This window comes from Strigops habroptila, chromosome 6, assembly GCF_004027225.2.
Source record: "Strigops habroptila isolate Jane chromosome 6, bStrHab1.2.pri, whole genome shotgun sequence".
Classification (NCBI taxonomy): Eukaryota; Metazoa; Chordata; class Aves; order Psittaciformes; family Psittacidae; genus Strigops; species Strigops habroptila.
The window spans coordinates 24,639,952-24,665,724 of NC_044282.2; the positions used below are offsets into that span (position 1 = coordinate 24,639,952).

General features: G+C 44.1%; 1 protein-coding gene across 5 annotated transcripts in view; it reads left to right on the forward strand.

The window, feature by feature from the left end:
• Positions 1–14,641: 14,641 nt before the first annotated feature.
• BACH2 (BTB domain and CNC homolog 2) overlaps positions 14,642–25,773 on the forward strand; it is a 188,664-nt gene continuing 177,532 nt past the window's right edge. For 3 of the 5 annotated variants that reach the window (XM_030489495.2, XM_030489494.2, XM_030489501.2), the window contains exon 1: positions 14,643–15,349. The gene's annotated coding sequence lies outside the window, so the exon portion shown is untranslated. Of the gene's footprint in view, positions 15,350–25,773 lie in introns of all 5 variants that reach the window. The other 2 variants (XM_030489499.2, XM_030489498.2) reach the window with 2 other exon arrangements.

Here is a 25,773-nt window from a genome sequence, read left to right on the forward strand (position 1 = left end):
CAGTTCATTAATTTATTTTGTTTCTTTTCCCTGCTAACATTTACATTGGCCATTTTGGATCTCTAAGACTGAAATACTGAAATTATCATACTTTTTCATATGAATATGCTCCTACACAGGCTAATAAGGAGCAAGCTAATTTGCATACTCAGCTAAGAAAATAAAAAGATCAGATATCCTTGCCCGGATATAGAGTCACACACATAACAATTTTTGCAACTGACTGTGTTTGATAGGTTCATTTTTCTTTCAGGTTAACATCAAGACAACACTTTGCCCAGTCACACCCATATTCATCTACAGAATTTAGCCCTAAGCCAATTCAGATATAATTATTCTTATCTCCTCCTTCTTCCCTTTAAAGTACTGTAGGCATACTTTGCTTTGAAATAAGCTGGCCAATTTTTTCCCATGAAGTACATAAAATAATCCACTACTTACAGCACTTCTTTTCTCTCTCTGCTTTACACAGCACATGTGGTTCTCATGATGAGAGAAAAGAAGAGATTAATTTTCTCTCCTTTTTAATTTATCCATTTTGTACCAAAGCCACAAAAAGAAGGCAAAGATAACTTAGTCAAAAGCTTTTTTTCTCTCGAGACCTTCTCAGTGATGAGTTAAAATGGAAATTGTTTAGAATTGGTTGGGTAAGGTAGTGAACTAACTGTGCATCTTTACGGGTTTGGCTCAGTGCTGGTTCACACCAGACATACAAGCTAAGCTTGCAATCTTGTCCTGAGTCTTGTTTGTACAAATCGCAAGCTCCAAGAGGGCACACTGTAAGTCACCCACATTGGCAGCTGAGAGAGGCTGGTGGGTGCAGGTACTTTGATTCAGCTGTGGTCCTCAAGTCAGGCAGTCTCAGTATTTCCCACCAGCTTCTCATTCAGCCCCTCTCTCACCTCTTCCCTCACTTCCCAGCCCACCTCCCTTTCAAAAATCCCCACTCCTTTTCTTAAAACCCCACATTTTTAATAGATGGGTTTGACATGGAGCATAGAAAAACCATCTGCAGTGGTTAAAATGGGGCAGTTTATGAGCAGCTGACAGGAGGAAATTATCTGACAACCTTAAGCTAAAGTTGCTCTCCTGGCTAATGTAATTGTTAACAATAATAATATTTTAAAAAATCAAATGCCTCACTGAATTATCACATTGTACTGTATTATCATACTGAATCAAGGCAAGCAAAACCTTTGTAAGAATTTCCAGAACCTTAAAGGCTCTTTCAAGACAGGAGTTGCTGTAGTGGAAGAAGAGCGTGGTGCTGTGAACTTCAGAGATGTAGCTTCCAGGACAACACCAGGAGTTCACACAGATGTGTTAGAAATTCTGCCCAAACCAGCTCAACATAAGCCACAAGTAAACCGTAAATAGATAGTAATTCAGAGGGAGGAGAAGGAGCAAATAGCCAGAGATATTAAGATAAACAATACATAATCATTCAGAGACTAAACATAAATAAAGCTGCATGTGTGTCTCTCTAGGCCCTCCAGGTCATTAAGGAATTAAGGACTCAATTAACAAAGATTAAGACATTTTCAAGAAGCTGAAGTTATTACTTATATTTGTCTTCACTGGAGTGGAACATTTTGAAATCTATTGAAATTATAACTGATACTGTAAAGATTAACATTTCCGAAGAAGAGGTACTGGAGCAAGTTGAGAAAACCCAATCTGATGAAGTTAAAAGAATCCAGAGTGTTCAGAAGCTGAACTTCAGAACAGAGTGACTGGCAAGAGCCTGCAATGCAACTGAAAAACAAGGGTGTTTCCCAAGGCTAAAGAATTTCCCTGTTCCAAAATATGAGCCAGAACTGAACACAGGTAATGCTGACCCCAGGGCCGAGGGTGCAATCACGAATGAGCTTAATTTGGGCATGCAGGATCAGACCAGCTGCAGGTCTCTCCCCTCAAACCTCCCCAAAAGTCCCAGTGAATTAAGGAAGTGGAAAGTGTCAGCAGGCTTTCAAAAAGTTTTTGACAAAGCTCCTCATAGCAGAGCGATGGGTCACACGACAAATTGTGAATTAGTATGATGCGTTATAAATGGATTAAGCAATAGGAAACAAATAATCTCAGTACAGCCCTGAGTTACAATGGTAAATGCTAAACCCCTGGTGATTGAAGGTTAACCCTCATGTCTTTCCATTTCCACTAAATCTATTTGCTCATTGTGAGGTTTTATGAAGAGGCTGCCTGAAGAAAAGGGGGAACATTTACCTTCAGGAAAGCTGGGATTCTCCTTAAGTCTACCACCCGCCAGGATGACACTGCTAGGCTGAACAGCCATTGCAAGGTTCGTGCTAACACATTATCCATTCTAATTTCTTTCTATCAGGGACTTTATTTCACACCTTTCTGGCTGCAATTTTTCTTCTGCTGTGTCATCCTGCCACCTCATAGCCTGGTCTGGAAAGCGGAGCAAGTGAAACATAGAATGCCCCAGGTCTGGTTCTGCTCCTTGGGTGATTTTTCACAATGATTTAGAGAGGAGCGACAATGTGTCGCTGAAGTTTATGCACGCTGCTAAGACTGAAGGGCAGCATAAATTATGGAAGATGGCGAGCGATTTCAGCAGATCATGCTTATACACCCTAGGCATGTAAAATGTAGTCTGAAGACTACAACGTAACGTGTGTAGGCGAAATAACAGTTTCATGATGTGAAATGGCATTCTCTTTGCTTGGTGGTTTCAGGAAAATTCATTATAGCTTGTTGTAGGCATCCCTCCCACCTCTCCCAGGACGCAGGCAATGACACTTAGGCAAATAAAATAGCACAAGCCATGCTAGATAAACAGACTGACACACCTCAGGCAGTTTCAGACCTCTGTATTTAGCAGGCAGTATCCCCCATGTGGAGATCATTGCTAAACAAGGGCTCTGATTTGGGTTTTGTTTGTTGTTTGCCATAGCTGGAGCGACAGCTGAAGAGACCGTGGGAAAGCTGATGGAAACAGAAGCATGGGTAACATTAGGTACGGAGAAAGCATGAAGGGAAATGGGCCTTATCCAGCAAAACACGCATATGCCCATCCCCACTACAAGCTGCTTGCTTCCAGCCCTCGCTGTGCTCCCAACTTGCCTGGTGCCCCTGCCTTGCATGAAAGGGGCTCATGAGGCTCGAGAGCTTTCCATCTCTCAGCCTATGATGAGCCACCAGACTCACCACTTTTTCTTCACAGTCTGAGTCTGCTGCCCGGCCCTTTTGTCCCCCAGCTCCTCCCTTCCCCACCTCACTGACCTGCAGCTCTTCTCTGGTCTTACAGCACTGCCCCTCACTAAAATAGAAGTGCTGCTGGCTTTGTCCCACAGCAGATACTGGTGAGCCTCCACGTTGGGGAGTATCAAGCAGGCAGAGCACCTTCTTGTGGGGTGCCAGGCTGGGGCAGAGGTGCCTCACTGATGGACTCTTGAGGCTGCAGGTCCACAAAAGTGTGGGGTGCTCTGCTCTGTCCCCAGCCTCCCATTCCCATCCTCCCTTTGCAGCAGTCGTGGTCTTCTCTGATCTCCTGGTCAGCTGGTTCAGGAAGTTAAACTGGCAGAAAATTAATCCTGCAAAGAAATGTGCAGCCACTTTAGCTCCTCAACGGGCTTACTGCAGTGTCAGACAAACACCAGTGCCTGTGGAAGGGGCAAGTAGTGGGGTAGAAATGGGAAAACACAGCCAGAGGGAAGAGTGGGATGGCAGTAGTGCCCATGAGGGCTGTTTGGAGCTGTCTCGGAAGCACACCCTTAGGCAGCAGTCTACTTGCCACCATCAAAACCAAGGCTTGTCTGTGCTTGTGCAGCAATGACAGCCTCAGGTCATGAAGGCAAAGCTTTGAGATTAAAACCTACATAGTTTGGGCACCTCTTTGTTTAGGAGGCACCTCTCTCAGGGTCACACCTTTAGGCTTAAGCAGTTAGGCCCCATGGGGAGTAGTTAAGCCTTTTTTGGATCTTCTTTACCTTCTGGTATTGCTGTTAAGATCCATGTGTTGGATTCAAATAACCATTCTGTGATGTACACAGAAGAAACCCACACTCAACGGGGGAGAGCGCAGAGAGGATTATCGTTCCGCTGTAATGGAGCCAGGATCACTCCACAGTGATGCTCAATGTCATTCAAGGTCATCAAAGGATGCTTTGAAAACGTTGCTTGCATTCTTGCCTGGGAGGGCAAGCTGGAGTAAGCTGGGAAGCAGAGGGAGTCTCACAGGCATTGCATGTTTTCACAGAGTAGCCCAAGAGGAGCTCCTGCTGCTTCATGAGTGTGTCGAATGGAGTGTCAAAGACCCTGATTTATAAAGAGTGCAGAGGGCTCTTCCTGCTGGAAGAGCAGGAAGAATCTGGCACCACTGCTGCTTTCCATGAGCCTCTCCTCTGCCCCATTCCTCTGCCTGTCACTGCCCTCTCCTTTGCAACTGTGGGAGACAGCATGGCCAGGCAGCATCCTCTGCCTGCAGGCAGACCTCTAGCGTACTGAGGTGAGTCGCACTGAGGAACCTGCCCAAACCTCCTAGAAGGACAGAAAGCGGGAGCCACTGCCCTGTGCCAGCAAAATAAATCTACTCAAAGTAATAGTTTTGCAGGTGGGGGCTGGGAAAGAATTAACTGCTTCAGTTAGGGAGGACTCAAGGGGAAGGGAGTGGTAGCTTGAGTATTTTTCATCTAGACAATTAGGTCTGCTCCTCAGGGCAGTGGGTGTTAGGCCAAAGCTGGAAAGCTTTCCCTAAACTAGCAAAGCACAAAGCTTCTAGACAGTGTGTGCTCAGCCCCAAGAACTTCCTGGTAACTCAGGTTATTTGAGGCAGATTGTTGATTAGGATCCAAGAGAGGATTAGAAACTCTTTTAAGCATAACTAGTATTTGCAACTGTGTGAGTTAAGCAAACGGATACAGGGGAAATCAAACCTCATGCTTCAGGGCATAAACTGCTCTCTTGTGAGTCAGGATCAACGTTTTTTTTGCTCTCCGCATAGCATCTCATAATTAGCTAGGTGCTTGCTGTGGTTTTGATTTGCTCTGAAGCATCAGTTACTGGCCGCTGCCAGAGGCAGGGTGCTGGACTAGATAGACCCATGATGCGTTTCTGTAGGGCAACCCTTTTGTTCCTGTATTGGCAAAGCTTTGTGGGAAAGCTTTAGTGATACATGTCTTCAGCAGCTCCTGGTCTTACCACACATTGACCTCTCATTTCCATAAGCACTAAAGTCACTCTGAATTGCTACAGAAAGAGAAAAGCAAAGTTGCATGAAAGGTTATTTATTTACATGGTGCAGGCAGCATTTATTTACTAAATGCAAAGATATGTTTAGGACCTGCATGGGTCATTTTTGCCAGCAAGAAATTAATTATTTTCTTCATTCTGTTTCAGCTGCAAAGAAGTCACACAACTTCCAGAAGGTTTCGTATTTTGAAAAATACGTATTTCTGTGTGCGTGTGCATATACACATACAAATATGCATGTATATATATAAATATAAGTTGGTCCAATAAAAGGGTTTGAATTATTAGCATTTCCTTACAAATTAAAGGCAGGCAAGGACCAGTAATGCAGGTGACAGAGCATGCACTAACAAAGTCTGCCTCTCCATGCTGCCTCTTTGATGTACCTCATCTTTGCCCTGAAGGAATTTCATTATCCTATGGTGAGCTGGTAATGAAATCTGTACTCAGAATCAAGCCTTCATAGAAAACGATATCTTGACTCTTTGTTCTGTACAGACTAGCTGTGTGTGGTAGGAATATGTTTCTATTTGTGTGTGATCTGAGTGTACTTTGAATACTGATCTCCAGATAAAAAGGATAGAGATCTAATTTGACAAAATATTAAATGCCTCTATCTTGCTTTATCTAAAAAAATTCTGATGCTTATTATTGCGATGAACATTTGGGGAGATACTTGTAGCGTTCAGCATGTGTGAGAACAATCTCTCTGCGGAGAATCGAATGGAGTGTCAAAGACCCTGATTTATAAAGAGTGCAGAGGGCTCTTAAGTACTATTTTTAGAACAATGCCGCAACAGATTTACACACAGAGAAAAAACCCTCCTCTACAGTCACTTAGGAGCAAAGTAGCATTTCACTGCATAATAATGAGGAATTAATTGCTCTTTGTCATCACTTTTTATGCAAATTGCCATAGAACATTTGCCCAATGTGCATTTTACCTTTTAACAAAGAAAGTAGTCATGACAAACTAGACCAAATTTCATAAGCTAAAGACAAAAGTAGGCTGTACCACACATAAATTGCAGCTAGCAAGTCTATTCCTTTGAGGAACTCCCATGAAAGTCCATTAAAATACAAAAAAAAAAAAAAAAAGGAAAAGAAAGGAAAAGAAAAAGGTTTCTTGCCCTACGTGTCTAGTTAAATTAAATAAATTAAATTAACTTCAATTATTAGATGACTGACATTTATTTTCATGGAATTTGCTTGTCACTCTTTACAGCATTTGCTTATTTTTTCTTTTTGCTTGGGATAACCATCAAATATTACCAAATTTTTGTTTCTTTACCAGCCGCTTTCAAGCTTTTACTTGTATTGTTATTGAATTTCAGATATCGCAGGTTGGCCAGTTGTTTAAAATGTTTTGTTGGGCTTATATTTAAAAATAGTAAACAAAATATTATCAACCTTGTGTCTCAACTATGTGTTCACAACATTTACATTTAGACTAAACTGACAACTCTTCTGAGAAAAACAGAACTGCAGTAGCTATGGAATAGCATTTACTTCCACTGTAAAAAAGAGAAATACACAATAAATCATCTTTGTTCTACATGAAGCTTTAACTTTTTAGCCATTCTGCAACTGCCACTGCAAATTTGATGCAAAAATTACCTAGATGGCAGACCAGGTCAAAATGCAGACATCCTAATGGATGGCATTGTGTCAAAGCATTTTCTCCAGAAACATCTCAACATGTTTTCTTTTTCCTGAGAAACACAGGGAGGATATCGCGCGCAAGGAGTTTCTGTCTCGCATGTGCAATGAATCCGTTCAGTGAACTAGTGGGTCTTTTCAATCTCTAGTTTCTACCAACTTCAAACATAATAGCGAGTTCCAACAGAGTCCTTTTTCTATTCATATGCTATTCACAGCAGACCTTTGTAGTTCACAACTTCAAGTTAACATAGCAAAGAGCAGTTTTAAATCACTCCAGTAATCAGGGGTCACAATTATTTGCTGTAGCTACAAAAAAAATAATAGTCACACACACGCTGAAAGCCAATGCACTCTGCTTTCACCTTTAAGAAAGAAAAATAACAGAGACTTGACCTCTGCCTTAAGTGCTAACACTTCAGTAACACTATCTATTAATAAAAAAACATATGAATGCAGCTTATAAATCCGTCTGCATGGAGAGCGCCATCTTCACCCTTACAGAAATATATTTCCTGTCCCAGTCCTTGCTTAAAGTGCAAGAACATCCTGTGGCATTTTTGAAAAAAAGTAAAAGCAATGGATGTGAGAACTAAATAAATCAAGCAGTTGTTAGTTATGTGAGTGGAAACCCAGAAATTTGTTGGGGTCCCAAGTTTTTTGGTTAGTATTACAGCTAAAAGCAAAACAAACTGCCCCAGCAAAAGCCAAAACCTTCAGCATAGTAATGAAGCACTCCAACCCGCCCTCAGGACTTCGCAGTGTCAGGGATTTAGCCTGGAATAAGAAGTCCAAAATATTCCAACGTGTGCTCCAATACTATCAGAGGCAGTGGAAGCCACTGTGTCAGTACAGTCACTGCGTACTTCCCGAGTGCCAGTACATCTGCACCCTCCGTGCTCCCCACCTTCTCTCCTGACTGTCCTTCTCTGGCTTCTGTTCAGCCAGGCAACATCATAGAATCATAGAGTAGTTAGGGTTGGAAAGGACCTTAAGATCATCTAGTTCCAACCCCCCTGCCATGGGCAGGGACACCTCGCACTAAACCATGTCACCCAAGGCTCTGTCCAACCTGGCCTTGAACACCGCCAGGGATGGAGCATTCACAACTTCCTTGGGCAACCCTTCCAGTGCCTCACCACCCTCACTGTAAAGAACTTCTTCCTTATATCTAATCTAAACTTCCCCTGTTTAAGTTTGAACCCATTACCCCTTGTCCTACCACTACAGTCCCTAAGGAAGAGTCCCTCCCCAGCATCTCTGTAGGTCCCCTTCAGATACTGGAAGGCTGCTATGAGGTCTCCACACAGCCTTCTCTTCTCCAGGCTGAGCAGCCCCAACTTTCTCAGCCTGTCTTCATACAGGAGGTGCTTGAGCCCCCTTATCATCCTCGTGGCCCTCCTCTGGACCTGTTCCAACAGCTCCATATCCTTTTTGTGTTGAGGACACCAAAACTGTATACAGTACTCCAAGTGAGGTCTCACGAACATCCCCAACCTTCACAAGCCTTCTTATGCTCCAGTCAAGTTTCAGCTACATGAAGCACATGTTATTATCAAACTACACAATGATCAGACTGGCCTCTTAAATTTTACACTCCTGCATGTTGCTGTGTGTCACTTCCAAAGCCTCGCCTCCAAAGGCACACTGACGGACACCTTGGCCGTGCCCCATAACACAGCAGCATCTACCACTGCTAGGCTCTGCCGAATGTGGTGGCTTTGCACTCCGCTTCCTCCTCCCCTCCATCTCCAATGACCACCTCCAGAGCCTCAGTCTCCTCTCCCAGTCCCACCAGCGTTGCATTGTCTTCATGGCTTTGTGTTTCTCACTATCTGCTACATCCTGCATGAGCCGTCACCAGAAATACCTCCTCACCTGAAGCAGCAGCATGCTCAGCAGTATGCCTCCTCCTGCAGAGGCAAAGGGAGCAGCCATCATGGTAGCAGCCCGGCACTGAGGACCAAGGGGGAGGTCGCCAGAGGCACAGAGGAAGCCAAGCATCCAGTCAGATATCCCACCACCACTGCCAGTTCTGAAGAAACTCCTTGTGACTTCCTTGCATCAACAGCATGATGTCCTCTGCTGTGGCTGCACAGTCCAGCCTAGAGGGAAAGAAATCTATTTGCACAAAGCCCCAGTTACAGTTATCCATTGAAAGCAGAATCCCGGCGCTAGAAAGTCTGAGCTGTTACCAACTCAGTATCTTTGTTTGTGAGTAATAATTACCTCAAGGCTTTTACTCTAAATTAGTGGTTTTGGGTCTAGTCAGCCACTGATGCATGTACATAAACTTTCATTGATGTTAAAGACTATGTGGAGTACAGACTCCTCAGAAATAGTAAATTCTCCCCATGGAATAGTGTTGGGGTTTTCTTTCTTACCCATCTTCTGTTCCTTCCCAAAATCATGACTTTGAATTAAATCTTGCCAGATTACTGGTGTTCTGCAACACGTCACAGGTGGGACCTGGACTGCTCAGAGATATCTCTGTCCTCTTGAATGTCTCGTGCCTGATATTTACTATCTAGAGCACAAACACCGCTCCGACTCACCTGGGTTAACCTCCACATGCCCTACTTATTTTCCAGTCCCTCCCTCAGCAGTGCTCAAGAGAAAGGAGCTTTTTTCTAACCCTCTTGTGCATCTCTTTGTTTGCAAAAGGACCGTGTTGCCAACACAGATGCTTTGTCCACACTTTCACAGTTTGCTGTGGATATTTTCACTTTTCTGAATAGCTGTAAAGACAAAGGGTTGTTGGGGGGGGGGGAAGAAAAATATTACAAGGCTTTTGAGCAAGCTGAGCTAAAACAAGGTGAAGCTTTGTCCACAATTGCCCTCAAACGACTTTTGGAGCTGATTTGCCTGATTCTTAGTGATAGGGGAATATGAAGTGAGGTTTAAATACGTCATTATGGATGTCCTTGCTTTTGCAAGCAGGCTCTGGGATCATCCTGACCTGCAGAATCAGGGAATTTGCAAGATTTGACCTTGAGAACACTAAAAACATAATATAGTTTTACATTGTATTTTAAAATACAATCCCAAATACAAATTCTAAAAAGTTATTCAGAAATTGTAAATAATAAATATACTAACTAAAAAAAAAAATAAAATGAGAGCAGTAATAAAGCTGATGAAGATCTCAAATGGTGGCACTGGTTTAGAGACAAAATGAGCAGGGACAAAGCCTTGTGTTTGCTGGCTATCTCCAGGACTCACTGTGGGCTGTATCTGGACTGCCTCTCAAGGCACTGAACTTCAAGAGACCAGAAGGATGTTAGGATTGTGTTAGCTTTGGGGCTGACAAATTTTGACCTCCTTTAGAACCAATGAAAAGAATAATCTTGAGGTCACTTATCCTACCTGTCTAGCATAGGTGTTGCAATTACTTTTCCCATATTACTATGTCAAACTGAAGTCTGGCAACCTCAGGTAGAAGGCGATCGGAGCAGTTTACTTCTCTTTTTTTGAAGAAGATGAACACTGGCAAAGACACTACCTTTTGACTTAGTGACCACAAAGCATGTTTTGGACATAAGACATAAACCTTAATGATTCCTGACCCTCGACTTCTTGACATACCAAGTCAACAGCTCTTTAAATTCCCTTTCTATTATGTCATCTGCATCTACTTTTTTAAAGGTCAGTGCCTGCCATTTTTTCCTGCCTTGCTTCCTGATAGTATAATTTTAGTCCCTGCAACAACACTTTGTAATACTTCAATATATTTCATATATTACATCTCACCAGCTCCTCAAAATACCATGCTGGAGATCTGATGCTGTGTGCGTGGCAAATGTTCCTTTGTGCAGCTTTTGATGTGATGTCAAGCCATGCTGCGGAGACATTACATTGTGGATCTTTGATACCACACACCATGACAATGTCTTCTTTGCAGCCACTGACTCAGGGCGTGCTGTTCATACTGTCAAGTGCTCCTGGAAATGCAATGTACCTGGGGTGTGTTAGAATCTGGTTGCGAAACGACACGCGGTGCCTGTGGTATAATCAGTAATCAACTGTGAATTTCTTAATCACTGCAAAGAAAATGATGCAATTTCATTAATTCTACCTGCACAACCCAGGAGAATATGTGCATAATTATTGATAACGACGTAGGTCTGTGCACAGGACCAGGAAGCTGATCCAGGGAAGCTGATCTTTTTCACCCAAATGCTGAAGGGTAAAATGTACTTCAGAAGGAAGTTACCATTGCGTCAATTAAAACCTGCAAGATTTGTCCTCATTTTTCCTTTTTCACTTCTCCATTACCATTGTAAAAATCAAGTTGCATAAGATCCACTAACATGTCACTCATTCATACAGTCTTCCGAGTCAGAGCGGTTGAAGCTGAGACAGCAACAAAAATTGTTCTGTGTAGTACTTTCATCTTTTCCCTTAGCACTTTAAACTGGGAATTACCTATCCCCAGGAAAAAGCAATTTGTTTTTATAAATACGTGATTGAAATACCTTGCAATACACAGAGCTCTCCAACAAGTGGCACTATTAAGACTATTCAAGTAACGAGATTGATATGCAAATGAGGTCTCAGAAAGGGATGTTGGGACATGTTTTACAATATTGGATTCCATTTAAAATCTTTTAAATTTACATATGAAGTATGATTGAAATAGATATTCATAATGCAGATACTCTGGAAAGTTTCGTGTTATCCATAAAGAAAACACTGAAAAGTAGGTCAAGTGCCATAAGCTCAACCAGGCAGTTCTCTCAAAAGGGATGAAGTCACGGCAGTGCGGAGAAACCGCCTAATTAAGACATTAGTAAAGGTAATGTGTAGCCAGGAAATCTGCCCACAGAGTCGAGCTAAAACCAGCTGTTGAATGTGCGGGTGTAGCCTTTTCCTCTTCTCAAGGATAGCGTTGTAGCACTCGCAGCAAGTTAGCCCTGAAGTATTCATGGGATAACTTCTGAATCGTACCTGTTCACATTTATTCTTACCTTATTTTGTTGTTGTTGCTTGACAAAGTGTCGATCATTTTGAGAGACGGTGCATGACATCTCTTCCGATAATTCATATTTGTCTGGAATATATGTTTGGCTGTACTTCAAGAAAAATGGTCCAGAAATAGTTACTTATACACAAAAAACTTGAGATGTGGAGATAGTTGATTGCAATAGAAACAGGATCAGACTGGATTTTTTGCTGGCATATAAGCAGTTTGGGAATGAATTGGGAAGCCAATGAGTTAAAATGTAAGACACGTGATATAAAAATAGCGTTTTTAAAGAGTAGGTTTCATTCTGTTAGTGTAATATTTCTCCTGCCTTTGAAAATCAATTCATCAGTTTTTCTCCAGTTTTCCAGTGTTATATAGAGACAGAGATAGACCATAATAAAATCACAATCTGAATCATACAGAAGAAACTGAACCCTGTCTTCTATTATGAGCAGGTCAGAAAATTATTGATAGTATTTGGGTACCAAATCCTGCATAGAGGTGCTGGGTGAGTTTTCACAAAGCCTGTGTGCCCAGTCCCTGCTTGGCTTTAGATTCTTTCCATCTGTGCCAATCTCAGTCCAACAGAAGCAGGATCTGGTTCACACTAAAGTCACTGTGAATTTTGTCACGGGGTAAACATAATAATAATAATAATAATGATATCTAAAATGGATGTTTTCACTTACGCTTCCTTTAAGCCCAATAGTAACATTCATTTTAAAATGTCGGCCAGTGAGATAAATGGCAACTATTGTGCCTTTCAGAAATGTGTGCTACGGGCAGAGGCGTATCCAGAGTGCTTTGTTGAGTTTTCTATTTGGCTAGCTTTGACTACCTGGAGCGGTATCTCCCACACTGTGTTGTAAATAACAGAATATGTGCACTTTGAATGCCGTGGCATAATGGGCATGTAGTGTGCTAACTAAAGCATTACAAATGCTGCAAGGCTTATTTTTATCTCTCCGTCCTTGTCAATACAGTATTTTTATCTCTCACGCCAATACAAAATTATTTTTGTGTCTCTAGGAAAAACAAGGCAATGAGGAGACTCAGTCTGCTAGCATTTAAACACATGACAAGTCCCCTTACACACTGTGGCACTTTTTACATTCTTAGCACCATATATGTCTGCAGAACCAGAACCTAAATGGCACTGGTGAGCAAGGCTTTATATGAACATTGCTTGGAGAGGGAAAGTGAAGTTTATGAGTCAAATTCTCCAGTGGGGTGCTGTTCCGCAGCCATGTGTAGCTAGGAAAAGCAAAAGGGGTAAATACTACTGAACTAAAGAGCTTTTCACTTTGCACAAGCAGACAACCGTGCAAAATGCAAGCCAGGGCTTCTGAAAAGTGACAACACATTTGTTGCTACATACAAAGAGTTGATTTTGTGTTGGCACACAGGATTTGCACAGTTTTCTGTAGTTTAGTAGGCTTTGAAAACGCAGTTAGCCCGATAGAGTTGCTGCAATTTCAGGGGAAGACATCAGCAAAATAACTTCACCGAAATTGCTCCCTCTAAAAGATATGTAAAACACTATATATCATCTGTCTGCAGTGAAAGGGGGAAACAGAGTATGAAAATGTACACTGAAGACTGACATAAACCCAGACAAAATAACAAACACGCACATGTTAATGACTGAATGCGCATTTGTTAGCAGTAGCTCACTATCATTCTTTATTGACATTTACTGCAACCGCAATTCCTTTTTCAAGACCACTGACCCAGGAAAATGTAACCCCCTTGGTTATCCAACACCCTTTAATTAGATGTCTCAAGAGATAATCTCACTCACGACCCCTATTGTGAATAATTCCTTTTCTAAATTTCCTTTTCCTCAGCCGCCCTGCATCTTTTTCTGTCCTAGCCCAACTTGAGTAAGTCGGGCTTGCAGAACGCAGTTTATTCATTTACTAGTTCCCCCCGTTGCTTTTCATGTCTCATGGCATTTGGGGTCTTGCTCGGAAGCCCTGACTGATGGTATCATCAGGATGATTTGCTGGAACCACAACTTTCTACTTGCCAAAAGGCACCACAGCGCCAGGCCTCTGGGTGGGAAAGGGCTGGAAAGAGGGCACCTTGCACCTTCTGAGATGAGGCAAAGCATGACCAACGCTGTGGCGCTGGGAATGGTTGGTGGGGTTTTGTTTTTGTTTTCGGTCTCGGGAGCACTTATCTATTCCTGTGATGTTCGGCAGGGCTGACTCATGACTGCTGGACGCTTGCGGTCGGCATTTTAAGTAGGACGAGGTTTCTCTGTGGGGCGGAGCGCATAACGTATCACCATCAACACGCAGGCTGTGCCGGCAGCCCGGGGTGACCGGGTGCGCATTTTTCACCATGCCCTTCACCCTCTCGTTCACGGCCAGGCCCACCAGGGGTGGCGGGCCGCGGCCTCCCCCCAGGGAGGTGCACGCCACCACACGACGCCTCGCCACCCCCACGGCCGTGGCCAGCGCGGTGGGGCCGGGCCGCGCCGCGGGGCCTCCTCGGGCCACCCCCGCCGCCATGTCGCCGCCTCAGCGGCCCCTCGCGGCGGAACTACGGCTCCCAGAGACCCCCGCGGCCGCCCGCGCGAGCCCCAGCGCGGGGTCCGGCGGCACGCGCGCACACACACACACGGCTCACACTGGCCCCCCCCCGGCCCCCAGCCCGCCCCGAGCCGGAGGCCCCGAGCCCGCCCCGCGCATGCGCCGCTCGCCCCCCGGCCGGAGGGGCGGGCGGGTGGGACGCGAGCGGCTCCGCTATTGGCGGAGCGGCCGTACGCCGCTTTCTGTGCGTAGCGTGCGGGCCCGCCGAGGGAGCGGGCGCTGCGCCGTTGGCGTAGCGTTGTTGTGAATGGAGCGGGCGGCGGGGCGGGGAGGATGATGTCAGCCTGCGAATGTCAACAATGTAGCGATTGAGGGGCGGCGGCGGGCGGCAGAGCCGGGCAGCAGCGGCCGCGGCAGCAGCAGCAGCGTAGCGCCGCGCCGCCTCCCCTCCCCTCCTCCGCCGCCGGGCTGCCGCTGGCCCCGGTGCCGCTCCGGCAGCGACACAACCGCCGCGGTGCCGCTTCCCCCCCCCTCCCCCGGCTCCCTCCCTCCCTCCCACCCTCCTTCCCTCCCTCCGCTGCGGCTTTCTCTCCTCCTCCGGCCCCCCTGCCAGCCCTCTCCCTCCCTCCCTCCCTTCCCCCTTTATTTTTCTCCGCAAGACTTTGGCTCTGGAAGCAGCTGGTTCAAAGCAATCGCCATGTGATGAGCGTCTGGGTCGGGATTTTTTTCTCTTTCATTTGGGGGGGGGGAGGGTGCAGGTTTCTGACCGCAGAGAAATACTAATAAGAATTTCCGAAACAACAGCAGCAGCAACAACAAGAGCAAACCCCCCCCCTCCCCAAACCTCCTCAGCCATAACAGCCTTTTCGCCCCCAACCCGGGCCCGCTCTACCCCGCCTCACCACCACCCCCCCCCTTTCCCCTTCCCAAGGCTGCAGCGAGGGGCGACCCCCGAAAGTTGCGCGGAGGCGAGGTGAGTGCGCCTGTTCCGCGGCTCGGCAGCCCCCCTGGGGAAGGGAAGGGGGAAGGCGGAGGGGGGGCGGTGGTGAAGTTTTGGGGGAGGCTGGCCGGGGGCGTGGGGGGGCAGCGTGGCTTTCCTCTTTCTCCCCGAGCAGCTGTTAGGCGGGGGGCTGCACCCAGCCCCGGGGCAGCCGCGGGCTCTGCCGGAGGAGCGCTCGCTGCTTATTCCTTCAAGTGGGAAACGCACGCGTTGCGTAACGGCGAGTGCGCGGCAGGCACCCGAGCGCGCGTGTGTCCGCGTACGCTCCGCGCCGCCGGGCGGGCCGAGAGGCCCGGGGCAGCCCCTCCGCCAAAGGCCGTCCCGCCACCGCCGCCACCTTCCCCCGGCCCCGCCGCCACCTGCAGCCGCTCGGGGCAGGCGGGCACCGCGCCGCGCCGCACCCCCGGGCGTGCACCGTCTTGTGTGTATGTGCCCCCCGCCCGCTGTGTCCCCCCACCCCAGATTTTATGGGTTCGGAGCGAGATGCGAACTCCGATAACAGTTTCTTGGATCATTGAAACGTAGCGTGTAGGCAAGGCAGCGCGCCGCGAAGGCGCTGGCTGTCATGAAAGACGCTAAGTGTGAAATCGTGCCTCTCCTTTTGTGGAGCGGGCTATTTTTGTAATGCGGCGGGATGTCTTGCTTGAAACGCTTCGGTTACCGTGAGATCGTTGTGCCCCGCTCGCCGAAGCCCCGGCAGCTCCGGAGTAAACTCTGTTTTTCATTCTTTATTAACAAACGCACGGCAGAGATGTAATCTTATTAGAAATATTCTTTACGTTGTTGGAGAAAGATTGGCAAATGACAGTGTTGCTGTTTGCTGTACTTGAAGCCGTGTTAGTGTTTTCGCGATGAAAGCCCATTTTCAAAGACTTTGGAACTGTCGCTAAACTTGTGCATATTTTAATTTGGTATTCTGGGGCTTGAGCTAGAACAAGTCGGTATTTTTCAGCCAGGGAATTGTCTGAGATTGTGCTGTAGATGGTGGAATGCTCTGCAGTTTGAAGAGGGTGGTGGTGCTTAGGTAAATTGACTTTTTCAGGTATGTAAATACTGAAATTTGAGATAATTGTATTTGATGAGATGGATGGAATAAAGCGATAAGGTTGTGTGTTAAGCTGTTGTCTATGGGGCTGTTGTAGCAACAGCCTTACACTAGCGTTCTAGGAGCCTTTACGTCTAACAAATAGAAATAAGATTCCACTTCAGATGTGGGCTTGTTCTTCTAAAAGCCAGTGTTGTCTTTTATATCTGCCCACCACCCCCCGTCACCGGGATCTGGGCACTTGTGCAGCAAAATGGATCGGTGTCGTACTTCCCTGTGGTGTGTTGAACCTGTGCTTTCAGCATCGTTTCTCACATTTGACCCTCCAGCTTCAAAGGCTGTTCTGAAGGTCTCTGCAAGGAGTGGAAGGAAGCCGTGACTAATTGGAAAAGTAGAGGATTGAAAAAGCAGGAACATAGGTGTAGTTTTCCTGCTAGTTTGCTCTCTTAACACTGGATGAGCCGTTCAGACAGATGTATGCTGTCAAGCACAAGGCAAGAAAGGTCCCTATTGATTGTAGAGATAGGGTGATTGTCAGGATATTTAAGAGATCTTTTGCAGAAATGCTCTGCAGAAGCAGAGTGTGCATTGCTGGGCAACTCTGCTGTGTAATTTACAGGTTAAACAATTAAAATTTCTGAAAACTTTTACAATTGCAAAGATCGGATGGGAAAGCTGCACGCAGCAGATAGACAATTGATGCACGTGCTGATGGATCCCAACTGCTTAATCATCAGCAATTGTTATGCCCAGGTATCCTACGCAGGGAAACAGTGCTAGGACAGGTATTTCTAGTCCTTTTCTGACCTGGAGGCACATCTGGAACATCTGTTGGTATTAGTGCACGCTGGCAGGATGCGCTGGTGATGTAGGTGGGACGTCTTCCTCTCCTTCCTTCTTTGCTTTCTATCGTTCATTTTGCAGCAAGAAAACATCAGCTGTTCGCTCTTCTGTGCTGAGCGTGAAGGAGAGTTGAGAGATGGCACTTGAGTTTCCAGCTGAGAATAATGGTCCAAATGCCAATAAATAGGCAGTATTATTGACGTGATGCCTCTAATACAAGGAGACTGGTAAATCTTTGACATTGTAGAAGGCCTCAGAGGCTCGTTGAAATGAATGAGTTTAATAAAATCTCCATACTATACAGCAGTCTCGCGTATCTCTTTCTGCATGTGCATAATAACGACAAAGAGAGCTGAGAATAAAACCCTCACACATGATGTGTGGTGTGGAATATGTAACAGAAGTTGCTTGCCCTTCCTTATTTTAAAAGTTTCATTGCTTGATTTTCTGTTCTGAAGTGCAATAGCTATTTTTTTCTTAATAGGCTGCAGTATGATTGCCGATTAGTCATTTTCCTCAATGTTTTCTCTAAAAATACCACCAGGCATTTAAAAAAAAAAAAAAATCAATTGCATTTTTTATTTTTTCTTTAAATCCAAGAATAATAATAAAAAAGGTGTTTTCTTATTGCGTGCCTCTGACATTCTTTTTGGGTAGGACTTCACATACGCACAAATAAAGAGGAGACCTCTTAGAGCGTAGCTAAAAGACATTTATGGGACTAAGCTGAAAAATGAGATGTGTAACATTAATATATGCGAAGTAATCATTTCAGTAGTAATGACATTTTTATGTAATAAACTGTTGGTGTAAATTGAATCGCATTTTCTGTGTGATGTGAACAGAGTCTCTTGTGATTTTAATTTAGGTGGTATGAACACGGTTTATATATTCAAATCAAAATGTACATGCCTTTTTACTCAAAGGAATGCTCTCTGAATGGCTTCTTAGTTTACAAGTTGCATGAACATACCTCTAAGTGTTTAGCAGATCCTGACTTACATTTGAAGGTGTACATGCTTCGGTCTTTCACCTCTGGGTCTGAAATTTCAGCTCGGCTTATTTTGGGTATGATGGTCTTATGTTAGTGGTTTCTGAGTTGAACTCTTAGGGGAAATATACCTGTCATTCCATTAATGTGTGGAAGAATATTTAGATTTAAACTTGCAGCTTTCATAAAATCAGAGTTAGTCTTGCTGCTTCCAGTGTTTCTCCTGACTACAGATACTTGAAGAGAATGTGGAAGAGAGTCTTTCTGGTATTTCAGTTCTTTACTGGTATTTGAGTAGTTGCTTAAATGATTTTGCTGTAGTAGCTGAATGGGCAGTGGTTTTCTACCCCCAGTAACTCCCTAAGGTCTTCCAGAATAGTGCTCAAACTGCTTATACAGCTTTTTGCAGTAAATGGTCATCCTTCCTTTAAATTCAGTCAAAAGATATTAACCTTGGCAGCTGCCTGAATATTACGCATCCATTTGGAGCTTGTATCAAGAAGATGTAAAATGCATGAATATAGCCAGCTGAGTTGCAATGTGTTCATTTTGCTTTTTAGTTAGGCAGGAACATCTTTGTAGTGGATTGAAAAGAGCACTAGTTACTGTGTTACTCTTCGACTATGAATTACAATTTTAGAGCAGGCAAGCGGTGGAATGTATACAAATCTCTCTGTGGCTGTGATGGACTTGAAGCCCCTGAGTTACTAGAACTAATGGTATTGATTGAAGGGCAACCGTATGTTCAGAACAGGTAAATAAAAAGGAACTGGGGAATATGTTTGGGAGAACCTTTATGCTGAAAGTTTACGTGTACAGCAGAACTTTGATCTGTCAAAAATCGGGCTCGAAAACTCCCCTGCTTGATTGTATTGATCTTTATGCAGAAAGAGCCACAGCAACAACCTGAAGAATACCAGCTATGCTGCACTGGTATCTCAGCAGATCAATAGATGTGTCCCTTTTTGGCTCGAAACGGGTTGCTTCGAAAAGCTCCTAATGCGGCAGGGGCTGAACTGGGTGGCTGAGGGGGCTGCCAGGCATGTGGCCCCTCTGTGTGTAACCCCTCGTCCCTTCCTGATCTACTGTGCCTTGGTTCCCTCTTGGCTGTTTACACCTAATGGTGCAAACCTGCCCTCAAAGCACTTTGGGACACTTTAGATTAAGTGCGTCAAAGGAAGAAGAGAAGCAGGAGGCGGCGGTGGTGGTGGTGGGCAAGAGGCACTGGGACCTGAGGTATGCCATTTTCTTCTTCTTTTTAATGTGAAACGTGACCTGAAAGGGTCAGATCCTCCTAGATTTATTCCTGAGACCTATAATTTGCATACAACTTTCTCTGCTTTTGTATCAGCTGAACAGACGCTTGAAAAGCTGTTAGGAATGAAAACCCTGGGAGTTTCCAGTTTACCCCTAGTAGGAGTTGAAATGGAAGCTGGGAGCTTATATTTTTTTTTTCTGTTGTTCCTGAGCTTTGAAAACATTCAGCTGGACTGTGATGGGTAGATGGGTTTTAGTGCATAGGTTCAAAAGGAGTCTCCCCACTAAGAAAAACAGGAACTGTTTATTGCTTGTCACTGTGCAGGGCTTCTGGGCTGTGGAGCAGCAATTTCTTTTTTTGAAAAGAAGAAAAGCAGTTACGTCTGTTCAAATAAACAGAATGACCCCTGAGACTTAATCAGAGGTACTATTATAGCTGACATCCACTGAGGTTTTCTCTTTTCATTATTAGCGATCGCTTTAAAACCTAAACCTGAACTAGGAAAACAGGAACCTTAGGTGTGGAGGTGTTCCTTTACCCCGATTTGCATGCAGCCTGTTTTTTATTTAGTGGGTAGGTGTGTTCAGTGTATGTGAGAGCAATTGAACGTGTCAGCAGTTTCCTACAAGCTGCTCTTGCTGACTCACGTGTCTGGTGCAGCTTGGAGCTACCCTCACTATAAACTATCCACAATAGGAGGCGCAGGCAGAGAGACCATCAATGCTGAGCTGTTGTTCAAAGGTTATTTTCAGTTCTCCGGTCACTGCTTTGCTGTGGTTTTCTTCCTCAGTAATATCAAAATACACTGTCATTTTGCCAGGCTGCTGTTCTGCTAGGTGCAGAGTGCGAAGTAGAAATTCATTGCGCCGCTGTGGAGGTTATGCTTGAAGTGATTCTAGATGCTACAGGTGTTTAGCAAGACTAAACCTCTGGGATTTAGTTTGTTTCTTTTTTTCTTTTTTTGTGAATGGGATGTTACAAAAAAAGAATCCCCCTGAGCATTGTTCCCAATTTGGATATGGCAAGTCCAGCATATGAATTGTATCTTCCCTTGATGATTGCTAGCTGTACAGCCCCCTACCCTCAGCCTCTTTTCATGGCAGAAATCTTCTTTAAAGCCAGCAAGGAATTCCGATTGAACTTTAACAACCTGGTTTTAGCTATCTTTAATTCTCAGAATTTTGCAGTTTCTTTAGTCTGTTTTTTATCTCCTGTGTGGCAGTATTGCTGGCCATTAGCGTGAAAGGATGTCTTCATTTGCATGAAGATGAAAACTTGCACTGTTGTACAACTGCTTATTTATTTACAGATTCTGTTCTGATTACTCATAAGGATCCTAAAATAATAGATTCTGCTGACTGATGATTTTTAACTGATCTTCTTGTGGTTTGTTTGTTTTCTTCCCTCCTTTGTTTTTACTTTCTTAGTCGATCACAAAAGCCTTTGCAGGAGTGGCGTGAATTATCCATCTGCGGTTCTGGATTTACTGTCACAGAGTTTAGATTCGAAGTCGCCTTTTGTGTATTATTCTTCTTTTTGTGAAATGGTGCGAAAAATAAGCAATCTCTAAAAGTGTGATAAACAAAATCAGCTGGTATGAACCCGGCTTTAATAACAATAAGGTGAGTTTCTGTCACTTGTTTTGTTTTTAGTCAACTACTTCGACCAGTAATGAATAGAAAACCACATTGAGAGCTTTGTAACACATGAAGAAAATGGGTGTTCTTGGTTTCCGCCAATACGAATGACTCATCAGTATCAGTAGGGTTTCTACTTCTAATAATAAAACTGTGGAAGACCTTTAAAACACATGGGTTTGGCCCCTACTCTTAGTGAAAGGTTGGAAAATATTACTTTGAGCTGTTCTTTTTTTTAAAAAAAAAAAAAGGGCAAAATTTATGGAAGCTTTAGTGATTTGCTGTGCAACAGTGAAAGATCTCATACCCTCCAAAAAGCCCTGATCGTACCACTGCTTGCGGTGCTAAAATCTTCCTTTCTCCTGTCTCCTCAGTGTTTGGTGTTTCACCGCAGTGAGTATTGCTGATGTTCAGTTTCGATGTGCAAGATGTGCATCTGGAAAATATAATCTATTTATGTTGAGTGGGGGAAGACTTGGCACGCTACCTCGTCTTGCCTAGCTGCTGTTCTCCACCTCTCTTCCAGTGTGTTAAAGAGAGGACAGTAAGATTGCTGAGTGACCTGTATTGCTTGAGTTGGGGTCATAGGATCCGGAAAGGAAAGTAAACAGAAAATAGGAGTTGAAGAATAAATGACAACTGCAGGATGTGTCTGTCAGTACCTAGGAGGAAATGCACGTCTTCCAGTACTGAAAGTGATACTGACAAAAGGGCAAATCAGAAAGTGATCTATTAAATTCTTTTCTTTCTCTCCTTTTTTTTTTTTTTTTTTTTGAAAAGTGATAGATTTCAAATATCTTTTAGCTGTTTACCTATGGAGCTGAAATCTCTTTGTAAAGACTCTGCCCTGTCTTCAGTGCAATGAAGCAACCCCTAGCACATACTACACTTTTTTGAAACTGTAACTTGTAGAACATGAGGTTACTTTGTCTTCATATAAGCAGAGCATGCCCTTCTATATCAAATAGGAGTATATAAAATTTTAATTCTTTTGTGTGAGGTATTTTAATAGAAGTCCAATCAGTGTCTCCTGATCTGCTTCATTAATATATAGTGTGTTGCTGCCTGCTTTCAAGTTGCCTGTGTTGTTAAAAGATTTAAAGACTATAAATGAGGCAGAGCTAGTCTTTTCTTCCCTGTTAAGACTGAAAATTCCAACATTTATGAAACCTCTCTGTTTACTTTCTCTGTTGTTGCAATATTTATACTAGTAAGCTATTCCTTATAAGGATGTGATGGGTCTTTGCTTATTATTCTATTTTAAAAGCAGAGTGTGCTTTTTACAGCATCTATTCTGGGGCAGATCCTCAGTAAATCTAGAGATATCCCAGCTCCCTCAGTGTCAGCAGGCATCTTTTACCGCTAAATGTTTAAGTATATTTATGTAGTTAATTTGGACTGTGCTGAAATACTGTGGATGTGGTGTTAGTTTCTTGTATAACCAGACTGTGATGGAGAATCTTTGTTTTGTAGCTTCTTACTGGGAGAGGCACACTAAAAATAGAGGCGTAGAAGCCTGTGGAGATGGAACTTTGAAACATGTGAAAATCCAGTTGTTTGTTACATGGCAACAATAAGAGAGATTTTAAGATTTTCAGATCTGTGTAGCAGTAAAAGGCTAATTTCCAACTTAAGGTGTTCCTTTATGGACAGTTCTTACTGAAGCTCACAAATGATAATCAGCACGGACTGCAAAATAAGGTGTCAGTGGTTATTCAGAGTTGAAGAGGACATACGTTCAGCGCTCTGAGTTCAGCTTGTCTTCAGAAGATAATTGCCATTAGAGTGTCGTGAGGTCGTGATGAGTGAATAATGCGTCTACATCTCATCCGTGTTGGAAATGAGACTTGGTGTCCAAAGTCACCAAGGGCTGGACCTGTGAAAGGCAACAGACACTGTCGCTACTGAATTTTGAGACTATGATTCAGCTCTGCATCATCTCCTTGCCTTGTACTTGCCTTTGCACCTGTCTCATCTCACAGTGGGCCAGGCCTGAGGGTTAAATTGGCAACAGATTATTCATTTCATGTGTAGGGTTAGTTTTCTGCTGGTTGAGTTTACTGCAGAGTCTGGCAAGGACCTGGGTAAAGGATCAAATTAAACCAGAATTTGTTTAAAGACCTAGAGCTCGCCATTGGGCACCTGACCCCCAAGGAGCAAATGAACATCACAGCATCGTTCCCCATCTCCTGAAGGTCACTCTTGTCTTGCTTTTGCAATGGGGTGGCACTACTAAAAACCTGTGCCCAGTCTAACCTGCAGCTTGGCCATAAGAGCTTGCTGCCAGGGCATGAGAGGTTCAGGCCCTTTAATTTTGGCTTGTGTTTGCAATGGACAATTGAAAGAAACGTTAGAAGAAAACAGAACTCAGTCAAGCAAGTCTTCTACATTAGCAAAATGCAAAAGTACTATCTTTTGCAAATATTCAAATAACTGTGTTATTCCGACTTGATTCTGGTTGCTCCTGGCCTGATGTGACCTGGTATGTCACCTGTCTCCCAGCTGTGATGAGCTCTCGTGAATTTAGATTTTTAAACCTAAGTTATAGCTGAGATGAGCTGACTGTGGAGAGTTTTTTGAGCCAGACGGCTGTGATCCTAGACCCTCAGGTTTTCCTTGCAATCTTTTATCACTCTGGGGATGGCAAGCATGTGCACTTAGAGATGTTGAGTAATGGGTTCACCGGATGATCAGAGTGCTTGCATTTGCAAGGTGAAGGAGGGGGTCTAACCTTATTGTTTGTAATGAGAGGAGGCGGTAATGCCTTGTGCTGTTGGGTGAACGCAGGGCATCCTGCTTGGCCGTGCATGTGCTGGGCTTTGCTGACCTGATTCAGCTTTCCAATCTAGCACATGTCAATCTACCATTTTCTTAGCCCTGGCTAATTTTCTAGACAATCTGATGAGTGAGACCAGAGGTCTGAAGAGCAGCAGAGCTAAGGCTGGGGGGATGGGGGAGCAGTGGGGACACAGGGCCTTTGTAAAGGGGCAAACCCACATCACTTTAAGCCATCATGCGTAGCTTCACCCTGTGTGGCTGCTGGAGCCAGTTGGTGGTTGTTTGGAAGGGGGGATGGCACTGCCACCGTTTTGTGTTCCTGAGCAGCACAGCTGGTGATTTTGTGCAAAGCTGTGTGCTGGCCATGTATATTAGGCAAACTTTTGGCCAGAATTTGGCTAGCACAGATCAAAGTGTCTGCAGACTTTTGGTTAGGTCCTGCTCTCAGGCTGGGAAACCTAAATTCTGCTTCAGTTCAACTTCAGGTATCTCCTGTGCCTGAAGTACTTACATGTGTTGAACCTGTAACCTGCCAAATGCTTCTGACTCTACTCAACGATTTAACTACATTTCCAATTCCTTAATTTATTCCTGTAGCTGTTATTAAATGTGTACTGAGGGGAATTGTGGTGCAGAATTCTTTTTACACAAATCCAAATTAATTGATGGTGTGAAGTAATGGTGAGGCATGTCAGTGAGCTAAGACCAATGTAAAACTCATGGTAAATTGTACAATCGTTGCGTAGTTTGTTGTAGCTGGAAGTTCACGGGCAGTGCAAATGTAAGCACTCTGAAAGGAAATTTTTTGTTGGTCTTTCCTCCCTTCTTGTTCCTCTTGGTTTGCCTTATTATTAGACTAAAAGTAGAGTCAGTGATTCATTCTGTAATCTGTTTCTTGGACAGTTAGTCATCTGCCAATTTGTGTTAACTTTCCACTTTGTTCAGAAAGTGAGTAATGCTTAATGCAGTAACCACCAAATTCCAAGCTTAAAAAGCTGTGAGCATCATTGAAGTCGTCTCCAAACTTTCTCTTCAAAATTTTTACCATTCTGTAAGATCAAAGCAAGTAAGGTCTGGCATGCATTGTGGTACAGCTACAGTCCAGCTGCTTTGTTTAGTCCCAGTTATTAAAGCAAAACACAAGGTTGCAAATGTGAGGCATAAGTTCTGTTATACACCAACCTGTGTATTACTCAATCAGTGTAATGCTTGTTTTTCTTTGCAACTCCTACTTTCAACAGATAAATATTGCCTCCTTATTTCCCTCCCTCCTTTCCTCCTCCTGCCAGGACTTTGTTAATTTATATTGTTCCCTACCTCAACAAATTATGATGCTACCAAGGCTAATGTAGTGAAAATAGCTTGCAAGGAAAGCTGGAATTGGCATTAGTGGCCTGCTGCAAATATTTCTGGTGCTTTTCACAATTCTTTTTGGTGGAAAAAAATAAATGATTGTGCTGTTGAAGTGTTATCTATATAGAGCTTGAAGCTATAAAGCCTTCCTATAGCAATCGGGTAGATATTTTGATCTCAAAGTGATGCCAGTCATTTCTGAAGGTGAACACAGTACTTGTTTGAATCACTTGAGGATTTTTTTTAACTACTTTTTTCTTTCTTATGGAAACTGGAGTAGCATAGAGAGCGAGGAGGTCAGTAATGTCATGGGAGAACTTTACAGGACCGAAGTCTTTACAGTCTGCTCTAACGTAACATGAAAGGGCTGACTGCCGCACTCAGCAGCAAAGGAATTCAAAGTGCAGGCAAGACTTGAGTGCTGTGGGGAGGGTGCGTGTGCACGGGGGGTAGGGTGAGGTGGTAAACATGGGTACCAAAAGGGGTTTTTGC